Source organism: Triturus cristatus, chromosome 1_1 (genome assembly GCF_964204655.1).
Source record: "Triturus cristatus chromosome 1_1, aTriCri1.1, whole genome shotgun sequence".
Classification (NCBI taxonomy): Eukaryota; Metazoa; Chordata; class Amphibia; order Caudata; family Salamandridae; genus Triturus; species Triturus cristatus.
This window is the reverse complement of record NC_140579.1, coordinates 1,030,577,742-1,030,590,740: the sequence shown is the minus strand read 5'-3', so window position 1 is coordinate 1,030,590,740 and position 12,999 is coordinate 1,030,577,742. Positions and strand designations below refer to the sequence as shown.

Here is a 12,999-nt window from a genome sequence, read left to right as displayed (position 1 = left end):
CTTGTGCTGCCACGGCCCTTCCTGCCTGCTCAGTGTGGTTAAATTGTTGCCTTTGCACCTTCCTACCTGCCTTCAATTTTCAGAGTCCGTGCCCCTGGCCTCTGCCTCTCAACAGTATCCTAATGAACAACTAGATTGCTAACATTCTATATTTATTACAAAAGTGTGGAACGCCTGACGTCATCTTGATGTAATCAAAACTGTAATACCTAGAGCATTTCCTTTAGAAATTACATATATGAGAGGGTCTTAATGGCATCAAAATTATGTTTAGTGCTCTAAAAGACTAAAATAAGGACATATTTTCTGAGTTTTCAAATAGCGACAAAGCACTTTTAAATTATTTGTTATCTTTATGTTTTTTTTTCCAGTTGACCACTTGATTAAATGTTGCACTTAGGGGAGAGGATGTGGTGTTACTTCCAGAACTGCAGACTTTGCAACTGGGGAACCAGGTTGGAGTTTCTGCTTCAGCTCGACATTCTGTGATTCTGGTCAAATTACTTAGTCTCCCCATGTCTACAACCAAAATGAATTTGTTCTTGTGTGATGTAACCAATGCTCATGTAAAGCACTCCAATACCTGACAAGTCTGCACTATATAACACTGCAAAAACACAAAATAATAAGTGCTTTGCACACTTCTGTCATTGGGCTATATTTGGGCTACATCTGGGTGATTTTGGGCTACATTTGGGCTCTTTTGTCTCCGGTGGCCATCTTGGGAGATTTATTTGTTATGAAGTTTCCTAATTTCCTCATGTACTGCAGTCTCCTCAGTAGGAAATGCTTTCAGTTTTTTACTCTGATTCCATCATGAAGGTATTCAGATATGTCACACATTTGCCATAAATTCTGAATGTTAGCACTCTAGTTGCTCATTAGATCACTGTAGTAAAACTACTGTTCACCATGGAAGTCTGCTCCTGGTATTAAAAGTGCATGTTTCAGTCTGCATGTCAGAATATTTTAATGAAATAGAAGAGGATTTGAGAAGTCACTCAAAATGTGCCCTCATTTTCTTTCTTCAGCATTAATCATAATTTCTATGGCAAAATGAACCCCCTCATTGTGTTCCTTTTTAAATTAAATGTTTTAAGTGTTACCAGTTTATTCCAATCAAGATGGCTTCAGGTGTGCCATACTTTTGTCATAATGAAGACAGTAAGCGCTCTAGTTGTTTTTAATAACATTCTGGGACATTCTGTCATTGGGCTATACTTGGGCTACATCTGGGTGATATTTGGGCTACATTTGGGCTCTTTTGTCTCTGGTGGCCATCTTGGGAGACTTATTTGTTATGAAGTTTCCTAATTTCCTCATTTACTGCAGTCTTCTCAATAGGAAATACTTTCAGTTTTTTACTTTGATTCCATCAAGAAGGCATTCAGCTGTGTCACACATTTGCCATAAATTCAGAATGTTAGCACTCTTTTTGCTCATTAGATCACTGTAGTAAAGCTACTGCTCACCAGGGAAAACTGCTGCTGGTATTGAAAGTGCAGTTTTCAGTCTGCATGTCAGAATTTTTTAATGAAATAGAAGAGGATTTGAGAAGTCACTCAAAATGTGCCCTAATTTTTCTTTCTGCAGCACTAATCATACTTTTTATGGAAAAATGAACCCCCTCATTTTGTTCCTTTTTAAATTAAATGTTTTAAGAGTTACCACTTTAATCCAAGCAAGATGGCTTCAGGTGTGCCATACATTTATCATAAGTAGGACTGTTAGCGCTCTAGTAGTTCTTTGGAACACTCTGGGAAGCTGCAGTAGAACACAAAGGAATCAACTGACCGTCTCTGCCCTTGTTGGATGTACATGTTTTACTGAGAATGTCAGACTTCATTCTCACATGACTGAGAAAGATAATGTGAATTTACAGAAAATAAGCTCTCAGTTTAGCTTATAGATCACCTTCCAAACCTCTGTGGTAAAAGCATGAGAAAATATTTTTCTCTCAATCATGATATCCCAGTAGAAGGCTTTTTCACATGGTGAAATCACCTTAGAACATACCACAATTCCTAAAATGAGTATGGTACCATCAACAAATGATTTATAATGTAACTAAAGTCTTAAAACCTTCTATTAACTGCAATGCTTTTTAATGAGGTGCTATCATGTATATTGGTCCCAAGATGGCTGCCAACACTTCTTGGATGAAGTGCTGACAGCCAATCAGATCTCAGGATGAGATGTGTGGTTAGGCTCCGCCCACATATATATATTCTTTTAAATGCTATTTTCTCAGGACATACTGAACAGATTTACACCAGACCTGCAAAAGGCACCTCCTTGACCTTATGGCTACCTCTCTGCCAAATTTCAAGTAATTCTGTTCAGCCGTTCGGGCTGTAGCTGTGTCTAAAGGTCCTATGGAAAAATGCATGGGGAAAACGCGTTTTGGGACCCCCCTTTTTTCTCGGCCCCTGCTTGACGAATCACCCCGAGACTTTCAGGGTAGGAGCTGAACGGAGCGCCCCATTAGTTTTGAAAATTTCGTGAGGATTCGTCAACCGGCGCCAAAGTTATTCAAAATAGAATTTTGAGATTTCCTATGGAAACTAGGTTGTAACTATAACTATCTACTGGCGACCGCCAGTAGATAATATATATATATATATATATATATATATATATATATATATATCAAAACAAGAAGGGTGCCCCAGTGAGGAGGTCACACCCAAAGAGGTTTCAGCACACCACCGCCGGCAGCAGCACTGACAGGATTGCTCACATGTCTCCAAGGCCAAACGCGTTTCGAGCAATCATCCCCTCTTCATCAGTGGCAAGGAATGTAGATGCAGCCATTTTTTGAATCCATGATTTTTATTTCAAAAGTCCCGCCCCAATGGGCGCAAGGCATTCTGGTTGTGATAGACCATAAATGATTGCCAGGACTCAGGATTCTGTAAACCCCAGTGGGTGCCACATACTGCATTGAAGTCAAACCTAGTGGAAAAATAAAAAATAATAAAATAGTATCCCAAGTGGGTGGAAGTACATGTACAAGAAACACTGCAATGCTGCCAATTACAATCCAGAGAGCGAGGCCCCCTACGGTCCAAGCGGTGACGCGGTTGCGAGCACCAAGGATCTGCTCCAGATGCAGCAGGACCTCCTCACGGCCGGACCAGCCGCGTTACATCAAAACAAGAAGGGTGCCCCAGTGAGGAGGTCACACCCGAAGAGGTTTCAGCACACCACCGCCGGCAGCAGCACTGACAGGATGCTCACATGTCTCCAAGGCCAAACGCGTTTCGAGCAATCATCCGCTCTTCATCAGTGGCAAGAAATGTAGATGCAGCCATTTTTTGAATCCATGATTTTTATTTCAAAAGTCCCGCCCCAATGGGCGCAAGGCATTCTGGTTGTGATAGTCCATAAATGATTGCCAGGACTCAGGATTCTGTAAACCCCAGTGGGTGCCACATACTGCATTGAAGTCAAACCTAGTGGAAAAATAAAAAATAATAAAATAGTATCCCAAGTGGGTGGAAGTACATGTACAAGAAACACTGCAATGCTGCCAATTACAATCCGGAGAGCGAGGCCCCCTTCGGTCCAAGCGGTGACGCGGTTGCGAGCACCAAGGATCTGCTCCAGATGCAGCGGGACCTCCTCGCGGCCGGACCAGCCGCGTTTCATCAAAACAAGAAGGGTGCCCCAGTGAGGAGGTCACACCCGAAGAGGTTTCAGCACACCACCGCCGGCAGCAGCACTGACAGGATGCTCACATGTCTCCAAGGCCAAACGCGTTTCGAGCAATCATCCGCTCTACATCAGTGGCAAGAAATTTAGATGCAGCCATTTTTTGAATCCATGATTTTTATTTCAAAAGTCCCGCCCCAATAGGCGCAAGGCATTCTGGTTGTGATAGTCCATAAATGATTGCCAGGACTCAGGATTCTGTAAACCCCAGTGGGTGCCACATACTGCATTGAAGTCAAACCTAGTGGAAAAATAAAAAATAATAAAATAGTATCCCAAGTGGGTGGAAGTACATGTACAAGAAACACTGCAATGCTGCCAATTACAATCCGGAGAGCGAGGCCCCCTTCGTTCTTTGCCAGTGAACAAGAGCAGTTCTTTGCTTGAAACGCGTATGGCTGTTAAGGGATTGCAGATTGCTGGCTTCTTGCTGCCTGTGGCGTGCTGAGCGGAAACCCCTACCTGTGCGGCCATTCCTCAAGGGCAACCTGGTGGAAAGAATAATTTGCGATCGGTCCGGCCGCGGAATGGCCCCGCCGCGGAACTTGCGGATCCTGGGTGTCTGTGATGTGAACACCAGTGGGAAGATGGGGGGCCTGAGCCACGAGGGATTATTGGCGGGCAGCCAGTGTAACTGACAAAACCTTTACCCAATCGGGATAAATATTTTAAAGAACGGAGCCAGCAGAGCACTTGCGATTATGAACAATGGAGTCCGTTACCCAGGAACTAACAAGACCAGAATGCCTTTGTGGTGACGTCCACTGGGACGGGACTTCAATTTGAATAAATTAGATGTTCAGATACTCACCTGCTTCCTTCGTTCTTTGCCAGTGAACAAGAGCAGTTCTTTGCTCAAAACGCATATGGCTGTTAAGGGATTGCAGATTGCTGGCTTCTTGCTGCCTGTGGCGTGCTGAGCGGACACCCCTACCTGTGCGGCCATTCCTCAAGGGCAACCTGGTGGAAAGAATAATTTGCGGTCGGTCCGGCCGCGGAATGGCCCCGCCGCGGAACTTGCGGATCCTGGGTGTCTGTGATGTGAACACCAGTGGGAAGATGGGGGGCCTGAGCCACGAGGAATTATTGGCGGGCAGCCAGTGTAACTGACAAAACCTTTTCCCAATCGGGATAAATATTTTAAAGAACGGAGCCAGCAGAGCACTTGCGATTATGAACAATGGAGGTCGTTACCCAGGAACTAACAAGACCAGAATGCCTTTGTGGTGACGTCCACTGGAACAGGACTTCAATTTGAATAAATTAGATGTTCAGACACTCACCTGCGTCCTTCGTTCTTTGCCAGTGAACAAGAGCAGTTCTTTGCTCGAAACGCGTATGGCTGTTAAGGGATTGCAGATTGCTGGCTTCTTGCTGCCTGTGGCGTGCTGAGCAGAAACCCCTACCTGTGCGGCCATTCCTCAAGGGCAACCTGGTGGAAAGAATAATTTGCGGTCGGTCCGGCCGCGGAATGGCCCCGCCGCGGAACTTGCGGATCCTGGGTGTCTGTGATGTGAACACCAGTGGGAAGATGGGGGGCCTTAGCCACGAGGAATTATTGGCGGGCAGCCAGTGTAACTGACAAAACCTTTTCCCAATCGGGATAAATATTTTAAAGAACGGAGCCAGCAGAGCACTTGCGATTATGAACAATGGAGTCCGTTACCCAGGAACTAACAAGACCAGAATGCCTTTGTGGTGACGTCCACTGGGACGGGACTTCAATTTGAATAAATTAGATGTTCAGATACTCACCTGCTTCCTTCGTTCTTTGCCAGTGAACAAGAGCAGTTCTTTGCTCGAAACGCGTATGGCTGTTAAGGGATTGCAGATTGCTGGCTTCTTGCTGCCTGTGGCGTGCTGAGCGGAAACCCCTACCTGTGCGGCCATTCCTCAAGGGCAACCTGGTGGAAAGAATATATATATATATATATATATATATATATATATATTTAAACCAAAGTGCCCAAGGACAGCGAGGGCGCACTCACTACAAATGCAACCATCCGGTTTTATTTAAAGGAAAACAAGCAGCTGTATTTCAGTTCAACATTTTCCTGCCTGACGCGTTTCAAGGACATTTCCTCTTATTCATAGGCAATTATTAGAAACATCACAGAGGCACCAATTACACCTTCATTAGTATGTATATATATATATATATATATATATATATATATATATATATATATATATATATATATATATATATATATATATATATATATATATATATATATATATATATATTGCCTACTGGCAGTCGCCAGTAGGTAGTTATAATTAGGACCTATTTTCCATAGGAAATCCGCAACATTCTATTTGGAATAACGTTGGCGCCGATTGACGAATCTTCGCGAAATTTTCCAAACTTTTGGCCAGCTCCGGTCCGCTCCTATCCTAAAAATTTCACGGTGATTCGTCAAGCGGGGGCCGAGAAAAAAGGGGGGTCCCAAAACACGTTTTCCCCATGCATTTTCCCATAGGACCTGTTGACGCAGCTACAGCCCGAACTGCTGAACGGAATTACATCAAATTTGGCAAAGAGGTAGTCCTCAGTTCAGACTCGTGCCTTTTGCTTAAATGGTGTAAATCCGTTCAGTAGTTCCTGAGAAAATTAGAGTTAAAAAGATAGATATATCTGGGCGGAGCCTAACCACACATCTCATCGTGAGATCTGATTGGCTGTCAGTACTTCATCCAAGAAGTGTTGGCAGCCATCTTGGGACCAACATACATGATAGCACCTCATTAAAAAGCATTGCAGTTAATAGAAGGTTTTAAGACTTTAGTTACATTATAAATCATTTGTTGAAGGTACCATACTCATTTTAGGAATTGTGGTGTGTTCTAAGGTGATTTTACCATGTGAAAAAGCCTTCTGCTGTGATATCATGAATCATGTTTGAGAGAAAACTATTTTCTCATGCTTTTCCCACAGAGGTTTGGAAGGTGATCTATAAGCTAAACTGAGAGCATATTTTCTGTAAATTCACATTATCTTTCTCAGTCATGTGAGAATGAAGTCTGACATTCTCAGTAAACCATGTACATCCAACAAGGGCAGAGACTGTCAGTCGATTACTTTGTGTTCTGCTGCAGCTTCCCAGAGTGTTCCAAAGAACAACTAGAGCGCTAACAGTCCTCCTTATGACAAAAGTATGTCACACCTGAAGCCATCTGGATTGGAATAAAGTGGTAACTCTTAAAACATTTAATTTAAAAAGGAACAAAATGAGGGGGTTCATTTTGCCATAGAAAGTATGATTAGTGCTGCAGAAAGAAAAATTAGGGCACATTTTGAGTGACTTCTCAAATCCTCTTCAATTTCATTAAAAAATTCTGACATGCAGACTGAAACATGCACGTTCAATACCAGCAGCAGACTTCCCTGGTGAGCAGTAGCTTTACTACAGTGATCTAATAAGCAACTAGAGTGCTAACATTCAGAATTTATGGCAAATGTGTGACACATCTGAATGCCTGCTTGATGGAACCAAAGTAAAAAACTGAAAGTATTTCCTACTGAGGAGACTGTAGTAAATGAGGAAATTAGGAAACTTCATAACAAATAAATCTCCCAAGATGGCCACCAGAGACAAAAGAGCCCAAATGTAGCCCAAATATCACCCAGATGTAGCCCAAGTATAGTCCAATTACAGAATGTCCCAGAGTGTTCTAACGAACAACTAGAGCGCTAACAGTCTTACTTATGACAAAAGTATGGCACACCTGAAGCCATCTTGATTGGAATAAAGTGGTAACACTTAAAACATTTAATTTAAAAAGGAACACAATGAGGGGGTTCATTTTGCCATAGAAATTATGATTAGTGCTGAAGAAAGAAAAATTAGGGCACATTTTGAGTGACTTCTCAAATCCTCTTATATTTCATTAAAAAATTCTGATATGCAGACTGAAACATGCACTTTTAATACCAGCAGCAGACTTCCGTGGTGAGCAGTAGCTTTACTACAGTGATCTAATGAGCAACTAGAGTGCTAACATTCAGAATTTATGGCAAATGTGTGACATATCTGAATACCTTCTTGATGGAATCAAAGTAAAAAACTGAAAGCATTTCCTACTGAGGAGACTGCAGTAAATGAGGAAATTAGGAAACCTCATAACAAATAAATCTCCCAAGATGGCCACCAGAGACAAAAGAGCCCAAATGCAGCACAAATATCACCCAGATGTAGCCCACATGTAGCCCAATGACAGAAGTGTGCAAAACACTTATTTTTTGTGTATTTGCAATTTTATATAGCGCAGACTTGTCAGGTATTGGAGTGCTTTACATGAGCATTGGTTACATCACACAAGATCAAATTCATTTTGGTTGTAGACATGGGGAGATTAAGTGATTTGACCAGAATCACAGAATGTTGAGCTGAAGCAGAAACTCCAACCTGGTTCCACAGTTGCAAAGTCTGCAGCTCTGGAAGTAACACCACATCCTCTCCCCTAGGTGCAACATTTAATCAAGTGGTCAACTGAATAAAAAAACATAAAGATTACAAATAATTTTAAAGTTCTTTGTCGCAATTTGAAAACTCAGAAAATATGTCCTCATTTTAGTTTTTTAGAGCACTAACCATAATTTTGATGCAAATAAGACCCTTACATATATGTAATTTCTAAAGGAAATGCTCTAGGTATTACAGTTTTGATTACATCAAGATGACGTCAGGCGTTCCACACTTTTGTAATAAATATAGAATGTTAGCAATCTAGTTGTTCATTGGGATACTGTTGAGAAGCAGAGGCCAGGGGCACAGACTCTGAAAATTGAAGGCAGGTAGGAGAGTGCAGAGGCAACAATTTGACCACACTGGGCAGGCAGGAAGGGCAGTGGCAGCACAACAGACTATGGAGGGCAGTGGAAAGGGGGGCAGGGGCAACAAACCAACAATACAGGACTGGCAAGAGAGGCCGTGGCAATATTATAGACCATTTTGGGCAGAAGGAAGAGGCAGTGGTAGTACAACCATACATGCCAACAGACCCGTTTCAGCCAGGAAACGTCCAATGTTTTTAAGCTCAAATGGGCTTTATTTGATCTGTCTCCTGACTACAATCTCCTCTTTTTCAATGTAAATCAAAGGGGAAAATCAATACCCCAGTTTTTTTCCAAAATCTCCCTCTTACCAAGTTCAAAATGTTCGCAAGTATGGTACATTGTATCATGGAAGGCAGGAGGAATTGGGGTAGGGATATGGACTCGGATAACAGAGGACAGGAGGGACATGGAGAGGTGCACCAAACTGAACCTACAGGGCAGGCATCAGGGTTTGCAGCAGCACAATACACCACACAGGGCATGCGGGCAGGAGGGACGGATCAGGGGCATTACAATGGAACAGACAAGCCAGGAGGGAGGGAATAGGGGTCTGCACATGGAAACAGAGGGCTGGGGGCAAGGGGGCAGGGAAGGAGCAGCAAGATGACCATGGAGGTCAGGCAGGATGGGCACTAGACACACCATGGAGAGCAACAGTAAGACTATGATGGCATACACACAGACCATGGAGGGAAGGTGGGAGGGGGTCAGGGGCAGCTAGATGACCACACAGGGAAGGTGGGAGGGGCCATGGCAGCACAGAAGACCATGCATGGCAAGCGGGAGGGTTAGTGGCAGCACAATGGCTATGATGGGCAAGAAGGAGGGTGCAGGGGCATGCACAAAGGACCATGGAGGATAGAAGGGAGGGTCAGGACCTGGGCACAGACGAGAGTTCAGGGGAAGGGGCCTCACAACAGACCGCGCGGGGCAGGCAGGAGGAGCAGTTGCAGCACAACAGACCAGGGAGGGCAGAAGGGTGTGGCAGTAAAATGGACCATGGAGGACAGGAGGAAGGGGATAGGGGCATAGCATGTGGATAGGCAGGGTGGAGGTGGCAGGGACAGGTTACAGTCCTCTGACGATGCTAGGCAGGTGGGAGGGGAGTGGCAGCTCAACAGAACACTCAGAGTAGATAGGAGTGGCAGGTCCATGGAACATGGTGGGCAAAAAGGATGGAGCAGGGGCATGCACAAAGACATCGGAGGGCAGGGGGAGGGAGAATAGGGGCAGCAAGCTAAGCACAGAGGCTAAGCAGGAGGTCAATGATGGGCCATAGAATTGGGCAATGGAGGGCAGGAGGAGTGGACTGGTACATCATGCTAAATGGAGGGCAGTGGCAGCACATCAGACCATGCGTGGCAGGAGAGAGGAGGCTATTCCATGGATTCAGACAACAGAGGATAGGGAGGACGTGGATGGGGCAGCAAGCTAACTGTTCAGAGAAGGTGGGTATTAGGAACCTTATTGTTTTTAAAATGTGTGTCTGTGCGAACTACTTAAAATATGAACAAGTATGCAGCATAATCTCACTTTTATTCAGGAAGAAGAGGACGTTTGTGACTGTGACTCCGGGCTCACTTGGCAGAAACACCCCCTGACCCTCCACCCCCCATCGCAAAATGTAATGCCCGTGAAAAGGGTAGGTGGACGCAGTGTTATATAGAACATAGTCCTGAGAGCACAATTGAAAATGAAAACTAGATATAGTACATGGTATAAACTATGCACCAAAAAGTGTGATATAAGATGAACTGGGGCGTGAAATATAATATGCAATACATTGTGCGCAATGACAGATTCATTGGAGAGCGCGAGTTACCACAGGCACTAGCGCGTGCTATGCGATATGCGCCTTGGAGTGTAATATGCACAGGGCAGTGTTGTGTAACCTAACTAGTCTCTAAAGTTGTAATATAAAATATGTGCTGGGGAGTGCAACGTTGCATATGCACTGTGACAAAGATATGGATCCCAGATTGTAATATCCATGGCATAGCGCTGTGCGTTATAACATAGGCATTGAGGAAGGCACGTTAGATGGGGCAATATAACCTGTGCGAAGGCAAGTGTGGCATAACATTCACGGGGTGGTGTTACAGTGCACATGGGCTAGAGAGTGTCGCATACGCACCAGCTGGTGGAATACAACACAGAGGTGTGTGGCACTCGGCGGGCACTGGTGGGTGTAACACAGCATTGGGCACAGCCAGGAGCACGCTGTGACTCTCAAGTGAGGTTCGTCTCCTTTCCAGAGAGTAAAATAAAAAGTATTACAGATCCGGCGGTGGATGTGTGTTTTATTAACGGTGAGTGGAGTTTCTTGCATAGTATGGTCCAGTTTTTGTTGAATCCCCTTTAAATGGCTTGGTGTGCGTGTGTATTAAATGTGCCCGTCAATAGCTACCCATGTTTGTATAAATAAACGACAAGGGTGTCTACTTGGAGAGTACCCACCGGCGGGGGCGCCGGTATTAGGCACGGTAGGGCGTCAGACACGTCAGAGCTTCACTAGAGGTGTAAAAACTTACACATACTTAGTCTTTTAAACAATCACTTATAGAAACACATACTTATTCATACAGGAATTCTTCCAATCTCTCACTCTCACATATACTCACTTATATACACCAATAGTCACATATACTAGTTTAAAATATATGTAGTTACTCTGACACTACTCAGACAGTCATTCACTCACTAACACACTCATGTACACACTCATCCACCCATACAGTCCTGCACACATGCTGTCTTCAACACATACAAACAGTGAGTCACTCATTCATGCACCTATGCACTACGTAATACCCCCCAACGAACCATTCAGACACTCATACTGATACTCAAAAAACCAACTAATAACCTATATAGAAACTCATGTAGCTACTCACCAACCCATGCAACCACTTATACACAAAGTGAGAGACTGATACAGATATTTACATATTACTCACTAAGCCATGTATTCACTAAGATACACTTAATCAGTCAGTTATACAATCAATTTTTCAAAAAAATATCATCCATTTAGACACTTATAAACCCATTTATTCTTCCATCCACCTTGAGATATACATATATAAAACATATGTAATTTTCAGAAAAACACACATTCACTGGATGATGTCATCAGTGATGTCATCAGTGATGTCATTTGAGATGTCATGAGTGATGTCATCAGTGATGTCACTGACCATGTCATGAGTGATGTAATATGTGATGTCATCAGCAGTGCATTGCGGGCGCGCGAGTTATAGTTAGCTGAACTAACTATAACGGGGGAATTTCAATGGTTTTGTACGAGTGATTTTTTAAATGCTAATTCCTAACTATAACGTGTCTGAAACCTATGGTTTTTTCAGTGAATATATATATATATATCTCCAACAGGCCACTCCTCAAAGTAACCAGAAGATGCAGCCTGGCTATGCTGTATACCCATTCGCACTGCTGAGAAAATTTGCGTCGTAAACTTTTTGACTTTTCATAGATTTTATTCAAAAGATATATTCACTTGTTATCCAACTTGACATCATATATGCACGATAAAACTGGCCAAATATCCTTCTGCTTCACGTAAAATAGTTGTGCCCATCCAGGCCTCTTACTACTTTATGTCGAGACATTAAGTTCATGAAATGCAGCGCACATCGTACTCCCAATGCATTTCGGGCATCCCTTTTTTTTGCCCTTCGTCAGGGAAAGCTGTTTAAATAAAATAAAACCTGTGTTACTTCTCCACCTATATACTACAAGGTCTACCCTCAAACCATCGCACTTTAATCTCAATTCAAATGAAATTCGCTTTCTATAAATTAAACTAAATTACTCACCCTCAAAACCCTCCTAACTGTGGCCAAAGTTAGTTAAACGCGGTGACCACCCCCTCTCCAACCTCGTTGTTAAACCTGCCAAAATTGCCGCGTAATCAAACAAACACCAACCCCCCAGTAATTTCAATGTAACATTTAAATAAATTAAACCCTGTTCCCAACTCAACGCCTGAAATTAACTATCTATTTACTGTTCCTAAAACATTAAATGAAAAGCCCTCGCCGTTTACTGAATTGTGATTTACCTGTTCAAAGACGTGGCTCACTTGTGTTCTATGTTCCTTCTTTTGCCCCGAGCTCTAACCGTCAAAAGGTTGCTGTATGCGCTATTTAAACTAATCCTATCGCGCTGCTTCAGCCCGTGACATCTATAGACACACCCTCGAATTCCTCAATCAGTAACACTGGGCTTGTCAACCCTCGCATCCCAACCCTATTTGACTTTCCCACGGTTAAACTACTACAACTACCATGATCTTTCACCCCAAAACAAACGCGTACTGCAAAAACCGTGAACTTTGCATACCACCAATTTAACGTGAAATCTAAACTTCATCCTCAACCAAACAAAATTATAATATTATAATTGACACATGTTGCTTGAAA

The 12,999-nt window shown here is 43.2% G+C and overlaps 1 long non-coding RNA gene across 1 annotated transcript in view; it reads right to left on the bottom strand.

Annotated features, from left to right (window-relative positions):
- The window catches only part of LOC146871487 (uncharacterized), a 79,289-nt gene extending 66,592 nt beyond the window's left edge, over positions 1-12,697 (bottom strand). The window contains exon 1 of the long non-coding RNA XR_014959564.1: positions 12,639-12,697. This is a non-coding gene — a long non-coding RNA (uncharacterized LOC146871487). The remainder of the gene's footprint in view (positions 1-12,638) is intronic.
- Positions 12,698-12,999: the final 302 nt, after the last annotated feature.